General features: G+C 38.1%; 1 pseudogene; it reads right to left on the reverse strand.

Annotated features, from left to right (window-relative positions):
• LOC102870864 overlaps positions 1-16,531 on the reverse strand; it is a 70,927-nt pseudogene extending 54,396 nt beyond the window's left edge.
• Positions 16,532-18,983: the final 2,452 nt, after the last annotated feature.

Consider the following 18,983-nt stretch of genomic DNA (forward strand, 5'->3'; position numbering starts at 1 on the left):
CAGGAGGGGAAGGCCCTCTATGAGGTGGATTGATTCAATGACTGGGGTCATCGGGATGGGTGTATTGGAGAGAGTGCAACTGGCACAGGACTGAGCAGAATTTAGGGCTGTTGTACATAGAGTCTCTATGAGTTGCAAGAGACTCAATAACACATAACAAGAAGCAACAACAACAACTGTTTAGTTATAAATTGAAGGAGTAGAAAGACGGGAAAAAGAAACTTTGAGTATTGTCTTGGCATTGCCACATGTTGTTGTTGTTGTTATGTGTCATCGCGTTGCTTGTGACTCCTAGAGACCTTATGTACAATAGCCCTGAAACCTGCTCTATCCTGTGTCAACCTTATCGTCTCTGAGATATTTACGCTCATTACTCTGATTACCCTAGTCACTCAATCAATTCATCTCATCAAGGGTTTTCCTCTCCTGAGCTGTCCCTCCATCCTCCCAAGTATGACGTCCCACTCCAAGGACTGGTTTCTCCTTGCAACATGCCCAGACTATGCTGGATGAAGCTTCAGAATCCTTGCCTTCAAGGAGCAAGCACTCTGGATAGCTACGTATCTGAAAAAATAAAGAAGGCTTGAAAACCATCTGAGGCAATTCCCTCCGTCCTCCAGGCTCACTATGAGGTTGTGGCAAAAGGTTTTTTGGTAAAGGTGTTCTTTGTCATTTGGCTATCACATTATTTACCCTTTACTTTGATTTGTGTGTGTTTTTTTTTTTTAAAAGAATTGTTTAATGAAGCAATCTAGAAAACTTGCCATTTAGATAGCTCCAACTGGGAAAGCTGTTCTTGAGCATACTTCTTCACAAGATTAGCAAAGAAGGTTTGTCCAAGAAATATATCCACTTACAAATCAACATTAACTCTGTTCAAAACAATTTTGAGATGTATTAAATCATTAACTACAGATTTCCTGGAAAAACAAAAAGAAAAATCAGAGTTTTTTGTCAAACTTTTTTATATTAATATTAATATTAATTTGTTCCCAAACGGTTTACCTGTCCCTAGTCTTCTAATTTTAATGGTTAATTGAATAAGACAAATATTCAAATGAAAAAAAAGGAAACAGTGAATTTATAAAAACATTGGAAATAATCTGACTGTACATCTAAAAGAAAATCATTCATTATAAAAAAGAAAACTATCTCAATAGATAAAAGCTCATACATATTACTTCTTGCTATACTACCAATGAAAAACATGAAATATACATATTAATAAATTTTGAAATATAGTAGGAGAGGACAGCTAATATTAAACAAAGATACATGGGTAAGGACTGGAGAGTATTATGCAAAGTGAACTAATTTTGTCTCATAAGGACAATACCGTATAAGACAATTATTGTAGAAATAGGAAGATAACTAGTAAAACGTGTATAAGGATTCAAGGCAGGGAAGGGTAGGAGCAGAGGGGTGAGGTTGGGCAAGGGGGTAGTCATAAGGGGTTGCACAATTTGATAAGTAGAGGGAAGTGTGGGAAAGGAAATGGGAAATATCTGGTGTGGAAAACAATACACAAACTTTGTAAGGAAGTCAGTGTAAAATAAAAATTTTCTTTAAAAAATATGAACAAAAGCAGTCTTTATAAATAACAACAGAAACATTTGAAACTATTTAAATCTCTAACAGCTCAATTTTAAGTAAATTAAGGTTTATTTAAAAAATATCCAGAACTATGACATAGTTGAGAAAGACTTATATGTATAAGGAATGTCATGCAAAAGATTTCAAGATATATCTGAGAAGAAAAGAAAGTAAATGTTAGTGTACTCTATACATTTGATGTACTTTATAAAAACAAAATACAAAGCAAAGTTATGCCTTTTTTTCTATAATTATGAATATTTGTATTTGAAAATGCATGGTAAAAAGTTTAGAAGTGAATGTTGATTGCCATCAAGTCAAGCACGACTCATAGACACCTTATGAACAAAAGGCCTGAAGCCCCTCTACAACTATTAACATTTATCAGTGTTCGTAGATTTTTCCAGAGGTATGTTGTTTAGGAAGTGGATGCCACTACCACTTCCAAATATAAGTGCATACATCAAATGATTTCAGAACTTACTTGCTGAGGAGAGAACTGGATGGTTTGGGTAAGATTAGACTGTAATTGGCTCTGTTAACAGTTTCTCTCAAAACAAATAAGTAAAAACACATGCTTTACAGAATCTGTCAAATTTTCTGGTACAAATAATCTCACTGTGGTGAAATGGAACCAATCAATAGTTTAATGAAGGGCGCATGCAGCCGTCTTTCTTGGTGGCTGGGTCTAGCACCCCACATTGGACTTTGACTTTTTCTTTCCCCTCCCCTTTCTCCCTCTCTTTTTTTCTCTTTTCTTGCTTCCCAGTAGAGATATATTCACATAGACGGCAAGTAAAATTTTAAATCACCAAAAATGGAAGAAGGGTGAAAGGAAAATAATTAAAAGCTGTAGGGTCAACAAACCTATGAGTTTTTAGAAGCTTTTTTGAAACATATACTTAGTGACTGAAATGAGGCTGCAGAGAAATTCTCTACAATCAATGACTTTTTCATTGTAAATGCCATCAAAAAGCAAAACACAACAAGCCGAACCATAAATGGTGACTATAAATGTGGACCTCACCCGATTTCACACAGGAATATGACTGACTATGTCTATGAAAAAGGTAGATTGAGAATCTCATTATCACTATTCAAAACAAGGCTGTGGGTTGACAATGAACAGAGAACTTTAATTACTTATATGAAAGTTCAAATCGAAGTTGAAGAAAGTTAAAACAAGTCTGAGAACTAAATATGACCTTGAGTCTATCTCACCTGAATTTTAAAACCATCTCAAAAGATTTGATGCTTTGAACACTAATGACTACAGACTGAGTGGTGGGATCACATCAAGGACCTTATCCGTGAAAAAAGCAGAAGATAATTACCAAGACAGGAGAAAAAGAAACAGCACCCATGAAGAAAGCACTGGTGAAAATAAGATCCCCAAAACTGATGAAATACCACTTGAGATGCATAAGGAAACAGGCACAACCCTGGATGTGCTCACCAATTTCTTCCAACAAATACAGCTATAGAAGTCAAGCCAACTGACTGGAAGAGACCTATATTTGTTCTCATTCCCCTCAAAAAGGTTTTCTATCAGAATATAACAATTATTGAACATTATCATTAATGTCACCTGAAGTAAAATTTTGCTGAAGATTTTTTAAAAATGACTGGAATAATATGTTGACAAGGAACTGCTAGAAACATAAGCTAGAGTTAAAAGAGGCTGTGGCATGAGAAATATCATTGCTAACATCAGACAGAGCTTGACTGAAAGAAGGATATCACAAATATGTATACTTGTATTTTATTGTTATGCAAAGACATTTGTGGAGATCTTACCAAATTATGGCTAACATTTAGAAGAATGTTTAATTGTGCTCATTTGAAAACAATATATAACCCAAAACTCAGGTCGATGAGCAAAACATTACATGATTTGAAATCAAAAAAGGTTTGTGTCAGTGTTATACCCTTACTTTATACCTGTTCAATCTGTATGCTGAAAATATCATTTGAGAAGATGGACTCTATGAAAAAGAATATGGTATCAAAATTGGAGGAAGACTCATCAACAACCTGCACTATGCACAGGACATAATCTTACTGGTAGAAAGTGAAGAAGACTTGACACACTTGATGCAGAACATCAAAGACTACATACATCCTTCAACATAGATTACATTCCAACATTAAGAAAACAAACAAACAAAAATCTTCACCTCTGGACCAAAAGACATCATCATGGTGGATGGAGAAAATAATTGAAGTTGTCAATGATTTAAATTAGCATGGATTCACAATCAACATGTATGAAATTAGCAGTCAAGAATTGCTGTATTGGGAAAATCTGATGTTAAGGACCTCTCCCAAGTGCTAAAGAACAAAGATGTCAGTTTAGAGTCTAACGTGTGTGCCTGATCCAAGAAATAGTATTTTCAATTGTGTCCTATGTTTTTGAAAGTTGGACAATGAGTAAGGGTGGACAGAAGAATAATTGATGCTATTGAATGGTGATATTGGAGAAGAGTGCTGTGTGTTTATTTCATGGATTTTCAAGAGAACAAAAAAGTCTGTCGTAGAGGAAGTACAACCAAGGTAGGTTATCCTTAGAAAGGTGAAATTTTGTCTCACATACTTTGGGTGCATTTCTGGAGGTGCTAGAGACGTCATGCTGGATAAGTAGAGGATAAACCCTATAAAGGAAGCTCTTCAACAAGGGGGATTGACACAGTGACTGTAACAATGGGTTTGAGCATATCAGAGATGGTGAGGTTGGAGCAAAACAGGGCCAAGTTCAGATGTGTTGTTTATGAGGTTGACTTGACAGCACTTAACAATAACAACATTCTTACTGCAGAGTTGAGGTCCAAAGTCTCGGATTGTGGACATCTGACTGTGGTTTAGCCAAAGGCATGGGCTGAGTGTATATTTTATTCTTTTTTAAGAAGATAGTATTTTGTAAGCCAAGATCTCTGTCAATAATTTCAGTCTCTGAGTTACTCCAACAGTTCCTTTCTCTCCCACAGCCCTACCAGAGGTAACTTCCCCCCATCCCCACCCCCAGCCAATCTCATTGTTTTCTAGGCTGTTCCACTCATAGGATCCTGTAGAATAGTATAGGACAGTCCCGTACGATTTCCAATCTTGTAAATCTTTTCCAAAGAACAGAGTTGCACGTTCCTTCTGCAGATAGGTTGGTGGGCTTAAAATTTCCAACATTCGCTTAAACACTGAATCATTAGGGCTTCCCATGACAGGTGCATAACACATATTAAAAAAAAAAAACAAACAACAAATCCAGAACGCATTGCTGTAGAATCAGAACCAACTCAAAGCTGACCTTCAAGTGGGTTTTCAGAGAGTGTGATTGCACAGAAGGAGAGTGATTGCCCATCTTTCTCCCACAGAGTAACTGGTAGATTGAAATTGCCAGAGAGTCATCATGTTTGCATTAGGCACAATTCTTTATTGACCAGGACACCTGTTCCCTTAACACATAATAAATCTCGACAAGTATTTATTTATTTGTGTGAGTAAGGGAAGCATGATGCTGGCCAAAGTATGGAAATCAGAATAAGAACTATTTTGATAGGAAAAGTGAAACTTTATTAGTTAAACAAAAGAGAGTTAAATTCTATAGTTACAATAGTTACTGTGAGTTGTGATTGAAAAGCAAAAGCATTGGCATGATCATTTCTAGAGTTTGATTATAGTTAGGCATAGCTGGGGTTTTTTGTTGTTGTTGTTGTTATGTGCCACCGCATTATGACTCATAGTAACCCTATGAACAGTAGCTCTGCACCTTGCCCTATCTTGAGCCAATCTCACTGTCTCTGTCATGTCTGTCGCCATTACTTCAGTCATTGTGTCAATCCAGCTCATCCAAAATTTTCCTCTCCAGCACTATCCCTCCATCCTTCCAAGTATTATGTCCCTCCTGGCAACATGCCCAAAGAATGTAAATGTGGAGATTCACAGTCTTTGCCTCCAAGGAGCAACCAGGTTTCACCCTCTCCCAGACAGACCTATATGTTCTCTTAGCAGTCCATGGTTATGTTCAATATTCTTCTACAGAATCACAGCCTCAAGGTATCAATTCTTTTTCTGTCATACATAATCATTGTCCAGTTCTCTAATGCACAGAAAGTAAATGAAGAGACCATAGCTTGGATTGGGTGCATTTTATTCTCTAGACTTATACTGTTGCTCCTAGCTTAGAGTGCTAATGACAGTAACCTTTCTCAAAGCAACCCAGCTTTTGATTTCCTGACTACTGGTGGCAAGAATGTTGATTGTGGACCCGAGCAAGATGAAATTGTTAACACTCTGAATCTCCTCTCCATTTATCCTGGTGCTGCCAGTTGGCCTGGTGGTAAGAATCTTTGTTGAAAAACAATCCATACTGAAGACAGCATTCCTTGAGCTTCTGCAGCAAATGTTTCAAGTCATCCTCAATTTTGGCAACCAAGGTTGTATCATCTGAGTAAAACAGGTTGTTGATGAGTCTCCTTCCAATTCTGATGGTGTTAAGAATAGAGAAGATCAATCATTGCTTAACTTACCATCATTTAAAAAGAAGAGTAATTGTAGAAGCAAACAAATGAAAGTAAGGAAGCTTTCTGACTACTGGATTAGAAGTAGGGAGCTCTGGAGATCTAATGGTAAGGAGCTGTGCTGCTATCCTGAAGGCACGCAGTTTGAGTCTCCCAGCTACTCCACAAGAGAAAGATGGACAATCTCTCCTCTTGTGCAAGTTACTACCTCTGAAAAGCCACTAGAGGGTCAGCAAAAATTCATACCATTGGTGTAAAAATAGAAAGATAACTAGTAAAACATGTATGGGGACCCAAGGCAGAAAGGGGTGTAAGCAGAAGAGTGAGGATTGGTCAGGGCGAAACCACAGGGTTGTACAGTTTGGTGGAGGGAGGGGGTGAAGGAAATAAGAAGGATCTGCCAGGGATCTGAAAAGATTGGATGATGATGGGCAAGGTTTAATGGAAACTGATTTTTCAGCCAACCCCTCCCACTGGTGATTGATTTTATAAAATATAATGCATGGAAATGATTGTATGAAACACAATATGAATGAAGATTAGTGTGAAACATAATGTATATGAACTTTGTGAGCAAACATACATTTAAAAAAAAAAAAGTCGTGTAGTTCAAATCCACCAGGTGCTTTGTGTGAGAAGGATGGGCAATTTCCTTCTATGCAATGCACTGTCTTTGAAAACCTGCTGGAGGGTCAGCTGTGTGTCCACTCCAACTCGTCAGCACACAACACCAACAACAACTTATCTAAAGATTGATGATCCAAACATACTCATTGGGTCCATAGAAGAGAGGCTTGGCAAATTGTTCCCTTAGAGATGACAGCCAAGAAGAAACCTTATCAATAGCAAAGAAGAGAAAGTAAGAGAATGCAGGTTGTCCTTCAGGACCCATAACAGCTACAGTGGAGGAGAAACAGACCTGACATGAGATAGAACAGACGCTGGGACTGCTGCCCTCTCCCAGGGACAGAACCAGGGCTAAGCTAAGTGACTTTGCCCAAACTTGTTGGACAGATGGGGGTTGAGAGGTGTGTGTAGGGGGAACCAATATTGACAAGACTGAGAACTTTGTTAACACTGACCTAAAGCTGGGAAGCTCAAGGCTGAGGTGCCTGCAAGCACATTTCGTTCTGACTGTATTCTGCTACTAATCTGGATTATAACATTTTGACTTCCACAAACAAACACACAAACCCAGCAAGAAAACTTTATAAAATAGTTCTACTTTGTAACACATGGTTTATCCATTAGTTAAGAATAAACCTAACACATGGCTTTTTGTTGTTGTTTTTTATTTGAATTAGAGTTATTTGGTCCTGTGTAATTTTTATTTCTTCTTGATGTCTTCTTTGAAAGGGGTTTTGTCAAATGTTTTTAAACTCTTGAAACTTATTTTCTCAGTTTTAAAATTTAATACTACTTTCTCTGCCTTATCTTCAAGGTTCAATGTGATATTCAGGACTAACAAATATAAAACCTTTTTTATAGAAACATAACAAAAATAAAGATAAATTCCTATTAATAGTGCTAAGACATCAGGGCCTGGAGTTCTGGTCCTTTCTTGAACATTTTCCTCTCCTAGTACTGATTTTTTGTTTGTAGAATGAACCATTTGGAATAGGTCATAACCTTGGAAGTTCTCTGATAGTATATTATACAAAAGTGACAAGTCCATGTTGTGTATCTGACAACCCAGCACCTAGGGCCCTTGGCCACCATGAGGGCATCTTCCAGTGAGGAGGGAAAGACAGATATGGAGACAAGTGTGCTTCTTGTGATTCCAAGAGAGGAGAGTTTGCCCGTGAAGGTAGATAGGATGTGTGTGTCAAGTGCACCACTCATGCCAATAAAATACCACTTGATTCTGTCTTCTACACACATGATGAGATTGGGCAGGTTCCCAAATGGCCTGTGTTTAATCAAAAAGGAGGCCGTATACACTAAAATTAGAAGTGTTAGGGACACAAGAGTCAAAGGAGGAGAAAGGCAAGTGGAAAGGTAAGAAGCTAGAAATGGGGGGAAAAATAAGGAAAGAAGTGAAATTCATACAGTGAAAATGAGAATAAAAAGGACTAAGATTCAAAGCACACATATTCTGAAAAATGATGTTGGGTAGAAACGCATTTTCAGTAAAGTATTTTGTCTCTAATGTCTACATCCTTGCATAATATTTCAACATCAAAACAAGCAATTGTGCATTTTTAGCATTCATTTTTAATAAATACCAGATTTTAGGAGACAGATTTATATATTTAGCTTTTCTTGCTGTGAAACTTTGGAAACCAACAGGACTTACGAGACACTTTGCATAAGCACATCATAAGTCAAATACCAAAAACCGTAAACTCACATAAACTATTGTGGACAAAGGCAATCACTAAAGGGACCCCAGAAAATACAAATAAGGAATATAATGATTGAGGGTTTCCCTTGAATCTTACTTTTCATCTTATTACTGTCTTGAAAGTCAAGATCACTTCTATTAACTCTGCTAGGTTCAGTATATGTATCATGTCCTTGAAATACCAGTTATTATTTTAGTCAACTGTGGAAAACATCAGAACATATGGTTTGTCAATGTTGGTTGGTTTGGGTTTTTTTGGGTTGGTTTTTTTTTTTTTTTTGCATTCAGTGTTCCTGTGGGGGAAAAAGAATGCGCTTCATATTTTCCATTATAACAAACAATGCTAGTGTTAGTGTACTATTTTTCATGTTAATGAACAATGCTAGTGTTAAAAATACAAACATTTTTATCTGAAAAAATGATCCTTAGTGTTTTGCCAATTGCTAGAAGACATGAAAAAGAAATTATTTATGCTGTAGGAAGATCAAAACCAGCCAATCAAACGAATAAACGAGCAAACCCCTAACTTGTGTGAATATAAAGTCAAACATAAAGACTTTTTCCTCGTGTTCACTTCAACAATGTTTTACAGTGTCCATATCTGGAAACCATTACCATATGAAATTTTTCTACCTCAAATATCTTGCTTCCTTAAATCAAGAACAGATGCCATTTGGATTACATAGTTTCAGTCACGTTTATGTACGCATTCAACACATAAATATAAACAAGACAGTTTTCTAACCTTGTGGGAGCCATGATTTGGATCCTCTAATCAAGTCTTGTGAGTAGAAACTTTTGCTGAAGGCTGTGACATCTAAACTGATGGCTAAAGAATGAGTAGGAGCTTGCTAAGGGTGTGTCTGGAGACAAGATTGCAGGAAGTGATGAAGAAAAAAGGTGTCTGCATTTTATCTCAACAGAGGTAATTCGTGGTTGCTGTGATGCTGAACACTGTGACACTGATGCATCAAATGCAATAATGGTTACCCATGGGGGATGGTGTTTGGTGGAGCTCCCTGATTAAAACAGGCTTGGAAGCAGGACTGGCATCCACTTCCGAAATAGCTTGTCTCTGGAAATTCTATGAGCTTAGAGAAATGATGAAAGTTATACAAGCGTTCAGGTCTTTCATTCATAGGGTCGCTCTGAGTCATCTACGGCTCATTGACACTGAACAACAACAAGAACAACAACATTTTAATCCCAAGAGCAATCAACTGCCGTTGAAAATTTTAAGCAAAAGGTAAAAAGACCGATTTGACGTTTCAGAGTCATCTCTCCGGCAGCCAGGAGAAGGTGAATTGAAAGAGCCTATAGGCTGGCTTAGCAAGTGAGGTATTGTGAGCATCCAGGTGAAGGATGGCAGTGACCTGAGCTGGGCTCCGGTGAGTGGAACTGGGGAGAAGTGAACAGATCTAGCAGTGTTTAGATCTAATTGGCAGGATTTGCTTGGTTAGATGTGTTTACTGGCAGAGCACTGGAAGGGTAAAAAATGATTGCCAGGTTTCTGTCTTTAGCACCTGGATGGAGGATGATGGGACCATTTCCTAAGGTTGGAAATGTGGGAGGAAGAGAGGAATTGGAGAGGGAAAGGATTGGAGTTCTGAAATATGGAGTTGTTAGGTGCCTCAAGTTGAGTATGACTCATAGCGACCCTATGAACAACAAATCTAAAACCCGTCCTATCCTGTGCCATCCGCATCACTTCTGACACACTTGAGCCCATTGCTGCAGTCACTGTGTCAATCCACCTGCTTGAGGGTCTTCCTTTCTTACACTGACCCATCATCTTTCCAAGCATGATGTCCTCCAAGGAATATCCTCTTCTACCAACATGCCTAAATATGTGAGATGAATCTTTGTCATCCTTGCCTCGAAGGGGCACTCTGTCTGCACTTTCTCCAAGACATATCTGTTTGTTCTTTCGCAGTCCATGGAGTATTCAGTGCTAATCTCCAACACCACAACACAAAGGCATCAGTTCACTTCTGTCATTCCCATTCATCGTCCACCTCTCAGATAGCAAGTGACTGAAAAGACCATGACCTGAATCAGGTGGCAACATTGCTGAAGGGGAAACGCCAAGTTGAAAGCCAAGACTAACCACAGAAGGGCTTGGGCCAAAGTTACAGACTTGAGACTTGTCAGCACACAGATGGAAATGAATGGCCTGGAATGTCTAAAGTCACTGCCGAACTTGGGCTGGAACAGAGAGATCTTCTAGGACAGTGGGACAAAATTATTATAACCCCCAAATACCTTATTTAGACTCTGTTAGAATTGTATCTGAAAATCACAGCATAAGTGGGCACAATTTTTCATAAATAACTATGAATGACACCAGTGCCTTTAAGACTGCAAAGTTTGGTAATTCACGTGATTTAAAAAAGAAAACTTGGAAATAGTCATACTAGACTACATAAAATTCAAGTGAAATATGCATTTATTCTACATCTATTATTTTTGTCCTTATACAACAGAGTTCCCTGAAAGTTCGAGATAGGCAAACCTATCTTCAAAAGTTGGTTTAAAAAGTTGTATTTTAAGGGAGCTGTGGTGGCCTAGTTGCAAGAAGCTGCACTACAAACCCAGATGTGCATGCTTCAAATCCACCAGGTGCTCTGCTGGAGAAGGAGGGAAAATCTCCTTCATCAGATTCGATTTGACGGTACATACACAATGTTGTTGTTGTTGTTATGTGCTGTCGAGTTGCTTGCGACTCATAGTGACCCTATGCACAACAGCCCTAAACTCTGCTCTATCCTGTGCCAATCGCACTGTCTCTGACACTCCCATCCTGATTACCCCAGTCACTGAATCTATCCACCTCATAGAAGGCCTTCCCCTCCTGCGCCTGCCCTCCACCCTCTCAAGCATGATGTCCCTCTCCAAGGATTGGTCTCTCCTTATAACATGTCCAAAGTATGTTAGACGGAGCCTCAGAATCCTTGCCTCCAAGGAGCCACCTGGTTTAATCCTTTCCAGGATGAATCGGTTTGTTTTCCATGGTACTCTCAATACTATTCTCCAGCACCACAGCTCAAAGGCATCAATTCTCCTTCTATCCTCCCTGGTCATTGTCCAACTCTCTGATGCATAATAACAAGTGATTGCAGCCTTCAATATGGATTGAGGCTCAATGTCAGGAAGACAAAGATTCTCACCACTGGACCAATTGGCAGCATCAGGATGGATGGTGAAGAGATTGAGATTGTTTACAGCTTTAGTTTGCTTGGCTCCACAGTCAACACTCTTGGCACCAGTAGCCAGGAAATTAAAAGGCGCATTGCCATGGAAAAGTCTGCTGTTAGGGACCTCTCCAAAGTACCTAAGAGCAATGGTGTCTCTCTGGAGACTAAGGTGGTAAGGTGACATACACAATATATAATGATGATGATGATGATGATGATAATAATAATAATAAAGTTGTCTTCTAAGGAAACTAGTTCAGAATCTTGAGACTATGTGCACTTGTTAAAACAAATTACCACTGTAAAAATGTTAACAATAGTTTGTTAACTTAAAGTTATCAACTTTGGCTGTCATAACCCCAAACCAAATCTACTGCTGTTGAGTCAGCATTCCTCCGCTGGGCTTCCTTGCTGTCAATCTTTAAGAGAGGAGACACCATCTAGCTCCCTTGGGATGGTGGGTGGATTTGAATTGCTAAACTTTTGGTTAGTAGTCAAATACATTGCCTACTAATAGTGTTTTAGTTTCTGTGATCTTGTTATGAATCAATCTAACCAAACTATAAGAATTACATCTTTTCTTACAAGTTAGAAACATTAATAAAATGACCTTCTTGCAAAAATGATTTTATAATAATAAAATGAGCTAGTGATTGAAATTTCAAGCATCGTAGTAAAATCTCACACTTCTGTGATCAAACCCTAAGACACATAGCGTTTAAGGAAAGGCACAGTTTCTCAATTTCTTTTCTCTCACCCTGCTGATTCCTTGGGGGCAAATGTTTAATAGAATCACTGGAACTCAAAGTTTGACTGCTTGAGTATCCAGACGCACCTTGGAAGAAAGGCATGGAGAAAAAGCAGTCTGTGAAAACTAGAGCTCAATTCTACAGTAACAAACATGGACCATCAGTTCACTGCAGCTGGTTTTATGTGAATTTCCACCCTTCTTTGGAGGAAGGAAAACGTTGGCAGGAAAGATGCCACCTTTACTGTGTGAAGGATGAGAACGCCAAATTTATTTGGTTTGACTACCATCTAGTGATCATCCTGAACGGAAGGCTTGGACTCAAGGTCTCCACCTAGTGCCCGGAATCCAAGAGGGCACCTTTGTATTCCTAACTAGAGAACCAAAGTCTAGGCTGCAAAATGGAACACAACTGTGATAGGGGCTGAAGAGACTGAGCCCACACAGCCACACGTGTGGGTTGGTGCTACTGCTTTAACTTGAGATTTTAGAAATACGTTACCTCTTTTGCAAGTCAGAAGTGGTTAAATAAGTCCCGAAGACACGTCTTTTGAAGTGACTAAATCAGGGTGGTAAATCCCTGTCAAACAAGCGCTCTCACTGGGGCCGGGTCCCCGGTTTTCTTCCACATACCACGTGTAAGTGTACACTTGCCCAGACTTCACACAGTCATCTTGCTTTTGCAGTCCTGTGGTGTTATCAGGATAGACAGCCCCCTACGGAACAGACTCTACATCGTAGTCACAGCAACTTGTGATTTCCTCTGAGCCATGACTTAGTTTATGGTTTAAGACTAACGAGTAAATTAAATTACTCTCCTCACTTCCTAGGGCTTTAGAAGCTGCAAATCACAATGAGATGCACTGTCCATCCTTTCCTCCCAGAGCTGCTGACAGATTTGAACTCCCAGAGACATGCAGTCTTTGAGTAATCAGTGCAACTTTCCACTAGACCACCCCTTCTCGCTTCTAAGGTCCCTCTGACTTGGTTTTCCCTAAATGCCCAGGTTGGCCACAGTTTATAGATCAAACTAGTAGAAGGCAGTATTCATTTCTCGTCACCTTTGTTGATTTTTTAAACAGAATTTATTGTGTACCTACTGTCTAAATCTAAAATATGGAAAGACATCTCAATTCTTCAACTATCCTCTGTATTGTCTATTGCTAGTTAAACTTTAGGTCTAGCACATAGACATTCATGACAGCCTAAGTGGTCCACTGAAGGCCCAAGATGGCTTTTTCCTATTACTTACATCCTCTGAGCTAGAAACTCAGTTCTGCACTGATGACCTTGACTTCTTGTCTTTTCTTCTCTGTCTACAGTTTGGTGTCACAGATCATCACTGCCTGAGACTGGGATTCTACTAATTATGGATGAAGTTCCTTTATTTAACAAATGTTTACATGACTGAAATTTGTTCTTGAACAAATCGTAGCTGAAGTGAATGGAAAAGAATGGTGAAGCAAAAGAACTGAACAGGAGATTTAAAAAAAGTGCTTAGAAAAGGAAAAAGTAATACACTATTATAATAAAATGTCCAAACAATTGGAGTTATAAAACCACAAAAAAAAAGATAACATGCTGAGTGTTTCCCAAATTGAAATAACCGAAGAGAGAGGGAAAAGAAATCAAACCTCATGTTTCAGCATTGAAGGAATCTATGCATAAATATTGAATGACACAGGAAATGTCAAAAGATGAAAGAAGTATAGAGAGTCACTATATGAAAAAGAACTGGTTGACATTTGGTCACTTTAGGATGTAACATATGATCAAGAATTAATACTTTTTTTTTTTTAAACAAAAAAGGACCAAGTGGGTTGAAGGCATTGAAGAAAAGCAAAACTCAAAACTCAAACTTGTGACCCCTGACTTTCCATTGGATTGCCCAGACGGTGAACTGAAAGGGAGGAGACTGCCTATCTATCTTTCTCCCTTAGAGCAGCTGGTGGATTAAAACTTTCGGAAAGATGTGAGCTGTGAATTAACAGCACAACTTGCTACACATAGTTGGTGTAATTTCAGGTTAAATTGAAGTTCTAGTTGTCTGAAGACTTGTGCCTGATTTTTATGATAATAATATTTCATATCGTAGCAGATCATATTCTCTGTTTTCCACCGATAATCAAGCCAAGGCTCTCTTTTCCTAGTCTGTTTTGCAGGCTTTCTGTTGGTTCTTGCCTTCCTTTTTCTGGAATCATCAGATGTAATGTGTAGGTGAGGAGACAAGATACTGGGTTGTAGTTACTTTCCATGTAACTACGATTTTCAAAAAACCTGATCCTCATCTAGTAGGAAATGGGTAGGGACCAGGCAATATTTCCTATGTCAACCCAATATTTAGCTCACAAATGTGTCTATTAAAAGTTAAACACAATTATTTTCCTTATGATGGAAATTATATTTTCTTCTGAGAAAGACACCAAGGTGTCACCTATTCACAGTGAAAAATTGGAAATAGGCTGCCTTAGCGATAACCATGTTGAGTCACACTCACCTTGAAGGCACCTAACAACAACAACAACAACAACAACTACAACAACAGTCATAACCCTCAAACAACACAGAAACAATCACCCCAGGCTACTGCATTTCATAATGAAGACCAGTTCATAGCTAATTTTCTTTTTTTTTAGGCACTGTGCTCACTTTACTCATAAAAGAAGACTTTTACCTTCATTTTCCCTTTATCTTCATTTTCTTTGGTGTAGCTGATTTGATTTGTATTTAAAAAGGTATTGTATAAAAGGGATTGTATAATAATGAAATACTTTTTTTTTTTAACTTTTCCAAGAGAAAAGCAAACTGGGGTGGTGGGGTGTGCAGGGAGGAAAGTGTGCAACTATGAATAAGTGGAAAGCCAAAGTCTCTGTAAACTTTCATTAAAATAAATTGAAAAGAAGAAAAAAAAAGGCATTTGGGCCCTCAGGCCCGAGGCCTTCAGGCTTGATTTTAATTGTTCTGTTTAAACATTCTTCTAAGTGGTAAAACATTGGTCTGTCAATTTGCTGTACAGAGGTAACTCTTGGTTGCTATGATGCTAAATACTATGACACTGATGTGTCAAATGTGATTATCGTTACCCATGGTGGACAGTGTTTGGTGGAGCTCCCATATTAAAACAAGCTTGGAAGGAGGAGTGGTATCCACTTCTGAAATAGCTTGCCTCTGGAAACTCTATGAACTCAGAGAAACGATGAAAGTTATACAAGTGTTCAAGTCTTTCATTCACAGGGTCGCCATGAGTTGTCTACGACTCCACAGCACTTAATAACAACATGGTCAGTCCACGAGGATAACAGCTGTAATGTCTTGAAACATTATATTTTACATGTACATAAATGAAGTCCCCAGTCGTTGCTTTCAGAATTGGACCTAAATAACCCAGCTGTGACGGCTTTTCAATCATTGTTTGATAAGTATCATTAGTATACAGAAAATATGAAGCTTTTTTATAAACAAAGCCTATCCCTTCAGGACTTCTTTGTAGATAGAGTCGAGATTGAAAGTCTCTGTGAAAAAGAAACAAACAAAAAGAGAAGTATAACAAATTTTGACTGTGAAGAAAAAGAAAACTTCAAGCAAAATTAGAAGTAAAAAACTTTACAGCCTAAGTTTGATTTTAAACCCAGAACTGGAAAATATGAAAGGGAGAAAAGACATATGTAAGGAGAAAATTGTTGAGTCTGGTAAAGAGATGAAATACAGATGTAGCATGTTATTTATTTGGCATTTTGACTCAAAAAAGACATACCAGATTCCTGCATCAGGAGGGCAAGAAAAATGATAAGGAAGAAAAATTTCTATTTTATGTTAATATCTATTTTCCATACCACATTTGTATTAACCCAAAGTGGTTCTAACCTCCAAAGTGTTCTGAAAGAGTTAATTGTAGGAATTCTTTGCCCGTGTTTAACTAACAAGTAATAATTAACAACTTTAGTCATTGACAGTGACTTTTTCAATACAGAAGAATTACTGATCTTCAGGGGAAAAAATTCTTTCTGTTAAGCATATTTCTATCAGAAGAAGCATAGTTTCACCAACATTTCCTGATAGCAATGTAATAGTGTCTATCTTTTGCCCAATCTAGAGAACTAATAAAAACCAGAAAGAAGGTCAGTGGGTCAAGGGCCTTCATCTTCATGAGCCTTTAGAAGCTGAGTAGGACTTACCTTCCTTTAATAATCTAGGCTTTCTTCCTTTATTTGTATCTCCTTACATAAATCAAGTTTGCACAAGAACTCATCAGCAATTTTTATCAACATATATGAAATTTTCTTTCCAAACACATTTAGTTCTTATTTGCCAAATCAGGCCAGGTTGCATAACTCAAAGGGAAGACTGGATATTGGCTTGGTTTGTTCTACCCATTCAGTGGTTGGCCGAATTACTGGATAAACAGGTTACTTGCACCATCCACAATTTCCTTACAACTATTTTCTATCTGTAACAATCTGCATTACACAGATGACACAATCCTGCTTGCTGAAACTGAGGAAAACCTGAAGCACTTGCTACTGAAGGTCAAGGACTGCAGCCTTCAATTTGGATTGAAGCTCAACATTAAGAAAACAAAGATTTTTACCACTGGGCCAATTAGCAGTATCATGATAGATGGTGAAGAGATTGAGATTGTTAACAACTTCAGTTTGTTTGGCTCCATAATCAACACTCTTGGTACAAGCAGCCAAGAAATCAAGAGACAAATTGAGTTGGGAAAGTCTTCTGTCAGAGATCTCTCCCAAAGTATTGGAGAGCAACAATGTCAGTCTGGAGACTAAGGTGTGCCTGATCCAAGCCATAGTCTTTGCAATTACTTACTATGCGTCAGAAAGCTGGACAATGACTAGGGATGATGGAAGGAGAATTGATCCCTTTGAGCTCTGGTGCTGGAAGAGAATATTGACTATGTCATGGACTGCTAGGAGAACAAACAGATTCGTCCTAGAAAGGGTGAGACCAGGTTGCTTCTTGAAGGTAAGGATTCTGAAGCTTTGTCTGATATACGTAGGATATGTTGCAAGCAGGAACCAGTCCTTGGAGAGGGATGTCATGCTTGGGAGGTTGGAAGGACAGCACAAGAGAGGAAGACCCTCAATAAGATGGATTGATTCAGTGACTGGGGTAATGGGAGTAGGTGTGTCAGAGACAATAAGATTCACAGAGGATAGAGCAAGGTTTAGGGCTGTTGCACATAAGGTCACTATGAGTAGCTATGCGGTGCTAGGAACATTATGAGAATCTACAATGTGACGGCCATTGGGCTGCTAACTCCTGCATCTGTCATGTCATTACCTAATTTCTTAGTCTGAAATCATCAGCCAAGAAAAAGTTAGGAAGCAAGGAGGCATAAAACTGCAACTGGAATTTGACTACTAAAAGTGGATCCATTTGAAACTAGAAACAAAACCAAAATAATTGTGTGGGACTTTAGAGTGAGAAAAAAACATCAATCAGGAAAAGAAATTTATTTTAGCTTATGTTAGTTAAAATTCTGTATTCCTTATCCATAAAAGTGACTTCATGGAGTTTACTCTAATACTTGGCACAATTGTGGTTAGGCTTGGAAGAGACACTAAATCGTAGAATGAACTGTTTTTGAATGTGAGTGCTACACTTTTTGTTGGAAAAAGCTTGAAGAGTTCACAAAAAAGTTCTTCATTTTGTTTCTTTTTTCCTCCCTGAAACTTCAAGGACAGTATCCTCTGACCTAAATATTAGAGAACACTTCAATTGTTCTAAGAAGTGTTCTTTATCTATGATATTCAAATTAGTCTTTAAAAGTGTGTAAACTATCACCAACTTTCAAAATTTTCTTTTCTTCAAATATTTACTTGTCTAATTCTATTAGATCTGTATTTGTCAAAATTTTGTGTCTGATTTGAGTAGCTAATAATTTTTTGATAACTTTATAATTGTGTATTGTTTGCATTTCATTGGTATTCAATCTTCAGCATAAGGCTAAAAAACAATGATAAACTGAATAGAATATTTGCTTTCTATGGAAAGAAATGTTTAGATAGGGACTGACATAACAAAATTGTCACAACAAACACTGAGACACGTGTATTTTCTGTATTTGGCATTGTTGTTAGTGTCCCTTGACTTGGGTGACGTTACATATAACAGAACACAACTTTGATAAATCTTGCACATCCTCACAATCTCGGCTCTGATTAAAACTTCACCTTTGTCACTCTGGCGATCCATCTCATTGAAGATTTTCCTCTTTTTAACTGACTTTCCATTTCTTCAGCATAATTCCCTTCTAGACAAGTTTCTCCTTATAAACATATCCAAAATATATGAGATGAAACCTCACCACCCTTACTTCTAAGGAGTACTCTGGATGCATTTCTTTCAAGACAGACTTATTTGTTCTTTTGGTTGTTGTTGTTTTTAGGGACTCTCGAGTTGAGTACAATGCATGGCAACCCTGTGAACAACAGATCTGGACCTTGGCCTAGCCTGTGCCGTCCTCACTGGCTCTCACATACCTGAGCCCATTGCGGCAGTCATTATGTCAATCCATCTGCTTGAGGGTCTTCCTTTCTTTAGATGACCCTCCATTTTCCCAAGAATGATAATCT

Source organism: Elephantulus edwardii, unplaced genomic scaffold (genome assembly GCF_000299155.1).
Source record: "Elephantulus edwardii isolate Elephantulus edwardi_28Jun2011 unplaced genomic scaffold, EleEdw1.0 scaffold00169, whole genome shotgun sequence".
Lineage (NCBI taxonomy): Eukaryota > Metazoa > Chordata > Mammalia > Macroscelidea > Macroscelididae > Elephantulus > Elephantulus edwardii.